The 3555-nt window shown below is 35.0% G+C and overlaps 1 non-coding gene across 1 annotated transcript; it reads right to left on the bottom strand.

Moving 5' to 3' along the window:
* Window positions 1–2737: 2737 nt before the first annotated feature.
* LOC118840515 lies at window positions 2738–2844 on the bottom strand. Its single transcript, XR_005009703.1, has one exon. It is a non-coding gene; the product is annotated as a U6 spliceosomal RNA (small nuclear RNA).
* Between the last annotated feature and the right edge of the window lie 711 nt (window positions 2845–3555).

Here is a 3555-nt window from a genome sequence, read left to right as displayed (position 1 = left end):
TCATGCAAATCTTCCCATGTTTTTCCAAAATTAGGCAGCTCATCATTTCTTTTAGTATAGTAGTATTCCATCATAATCACTCCCCAATTGATAGGCATCCTCTCAATTTCCAGTCCTTTGTCATCACAAAGAGAGCTGCTATAAATATTTCAGAACGTAAAGGTTCTTCTCCTTTTTCTCTGATCACCTTGGGAAACAGATACTGATATTGATATTGATATTGATGGGTCAAAGGGTATACAAAGTTTTATAACTCCTTAGGCATAATTCCAGATTGCTTTCCAAAATGGTTGGATCAGTTCACAGTTCCACCAACAGTATATTAGTGTCCCAATTTTTCCACAGCCTCTCCAAAATTTGTCATTTTCCCCTTTTATCATTTTAGCCAATCTGATAGATATTAGATGATATCTCAAAGTTGTTTTAATTTGCATTTCTCCTATCAGTAATGATTGGACCATTTTTTTATGTGACTATATAGAGCTTTGATTTTTTCCATCAGAAAACTGCCTTTTCATATTCTTTGACCATTGGGGGAATGGTCATATTCTTATAAATTTGACAAAAGCCTCCATATATTTGAGATATGAGACCTTTATCCAAGAAATTGTCTATAAAATTTTCCCCAATTGTCAGATTTCCTTCTAATCTTGGTTGCATTGGTTTTATTTGTCCACAACCTTTTTAATTTAATGTAATCGAAATCACCCGTTTTACACTTCACAGTACTATCTCTTTTTATTCATAAATTGTTTCCCTATCCATATGTTTGTTAGGTTATATGCTCCATGTTCTTCTAATTTACTTATGATAGCTCCCTTTATATCTAGGGCATGTATCTATTTTGACTTTGTCTTAGTAAACAGTATAAGATATTGATCTATGCCCAATTTTTGCCAGACTGCTTTCTAGTTTCCCCTAAAAAATTTTTTTTTTGCTTTTTTTGGCAGGGCAATTGGGGTTAAGTGACTTGCCCAAGGTCACACAGCTAGTACATGTGTCAAGTGTCTGAGGCCGGGTTTGAACTCAGGTCCTCCTGACTCCAGGGCCGGTGCTCTACTCACTGCGCCACCTAGCTGCCCCTCCCCTAAAATTTTTACCAAATAGTGAATTCTTATTGACAAGCTTAAATCTTTACATTTGTCAAACACAAGTTTCCTGTGGTCATTTGCTATTGTGTATTGTATGTTTACTCTGTTCCACTGATTCACCCTTCTATTTCTTAGCCAGCACTGGGGAGTTTTGATAATTACCACTTTAGCATCTGGTACTGCTAAAACTCCTTCCTTTATTATTTTTTCATTAATTACTTTGATATTCTTGACCCTTTATTCTTCCAAATGAATTTTTTAAAATGATTTTTTCTAGTTCAATAAAATACCTTTTTTGGGTAATTTAATTGGGATAGCATTGAATAAGTAGATTAGTTTAGGAAGAACTGTTATTTTTGTTATATTGGCTCTATCCACCCAAGAACAATTCATATTTTTCTAATTATTTAAATTTGACTTTGTCTATATAAAAATGTTCTATAGTTATGTTCATGGAGTTCCTGGGCTTGTCTTGGCAGGTGTACTCCCAGGTATTTGGGGGGGTATCTCTTACTATCTCTTCATGCAGATTTTTGTGAGTGATATATAGAAATGCTGATGATTTATGTGGGTTTATTTTGTATCCTGTTACTTTGCTATAATTATTGGTTGTTTCAACTAGCTTTTTAGTTGAATCTCTAGGATGTTCCAAGTGTTTCATGTAGTCTGCAAAAAGAGACAGTTTTATGACCCTATTGCCCTCATTTTTGTTAAAGAAGTAAGATTGTATTAATGTCTTGTTCTCCCCACCTTCTATGGGCGAAATACCTGGACAGACTGGCCACTCCTTTATTGCATTTGCATGTATCACTTTGCAAATTGTACATTATTTGGCATGGTTCAAAATATATTAAGACAATTGTACGATCAAAGAATTTCAGAGCTGGAGGCAATCGTAGAAGTCATCTTGGCTAATCCCTGTCTGAAGAGGAATTCCCTCTATGACATCCCTGGCAGGGGTCTTCCAGCCTCAGCTTCTCAACGAGAAGCCATTAGTTTCCAAGGTTCCCATTCTAATTATTTTTAAACATTTTTTGGGTAGACATCATTCAACAGACACTTTCCAATAAACACCCAAACAAAACCTCCTACAAATTACATTTCTCAAACACAGTTAAGTAAAATTGCCTAATAGCATGACTGTAATTGATGGCATATGTCACTTTCCATTTCAGTAGCTTACTAATTATTAACAGAAAGGAAAGGGGTAGACTTTGGCTTAGATAGATTAGCACTCAGTGCATTTTGGAATGTTTAGGATCCCAGTTTTACTGCCTTTTATTATTAATTTTATTTACATTGTTGAAGGCCTTGTATACAACATTCTTTCAACTCTTTTCTCTAATGTATATCACTACACACTTCTTTGAAGTCTTCATGCTCATCATTTCTCATGGCGCAGTAATATTCCATTACACTCACGTGCTACAAGTTATTCAGCCATTCTCCAGTTGTTGGGCTCATATTTTGTTTCTATCTTTTTGTTATCACAGTCTTATTGTGAATATTTCCATACAGTAGTCTTGCTGTGAATAAATTCCTTGGAGTGGGATCTCTGGGTCATAGGACATTGAATAATTTAGTAATTTTTCTTGCATATTATTTTCCAGAATGTTTGCCTTCATTTCCATCTTCACCAGCAGTTAAAACATACAGAATTCTTCATAAATTGGTGTGTCATCCTTCTGGAGGGTCAATGCTAATCCACTTTGTACCAATCCAGTTTGAGAAATTGTATTGCTGAGGTGAATATTGGATTCCACTTTTTGCTGCTCTAATTGCTAAGCAGTTTTTCCTTAGATGGGACCTCAGTTTGCCTCTCTAGGACTTCTACTTCTTGATCCTAATACTGCTTATTGAGTTCCAGTTGAATCAATCTAACCCCTCTTCCACATTTTTATTGGAAATAATTACATTATTTGAAACAATTTGAAGATAGCTGATATGACTCTCCTAAGTTTTCTCTTCTTTAAGATAAATAACCCTATCCACCCTCATCACCCCACCCAGAACATGTTCTAGTTTATCAATGTCTTTGTTAAAATATGATACTGAAAATTGAAAATGATGCTTGGCATGTGGTCCAAATAGGGAAAAATAGGCAGGATGTTGACCTGTCATGCATTCTTTTACTCTGCTTCTCTAAATACAATCCGATGTTGTATGAGCTTTTTATGTCATGTTGTTGACACATATTGAGCCTGTAGTATGTTAAAAACCCCAGAGCTTTTTTACATAAACTGTTTTGTAGCCAGGTTTGCTCCATCTTGCACTTGAATAATTTGCTTTTTGGTGGTGGTGGGGATTGGGAGGGGGAGCATAAGACTTTAAACTTATCTCTATTATATTTCAACTCATAATATTTGACCTATCATCTTTGTTGAGATCTTTTTAGATCCCAAGTCAACCCATTTGTTAAGTATTCTTTCCTCATTTTATCATTATGTCATTCATAAATTTGAGG

Source organism: Trichosurus vulpecula, chromosome 2 (genome assembly GCF_011100635.1).
Source record: "Trichosurus vulpecula isolate mTriVul1 chromosome 2, mTriVul1.pri, whole genome shotgun sequence".
NCBI classification, from domain to species: Eukaryota; Metazoa; Chordata; class Mammalia; order Diprotodontia; family Phalangeridae; genus Trichosurus; species Trichosurus vulpecula.
This window is presented reverse-complemented; position numbering and strand designations above follow the sequence as displayed.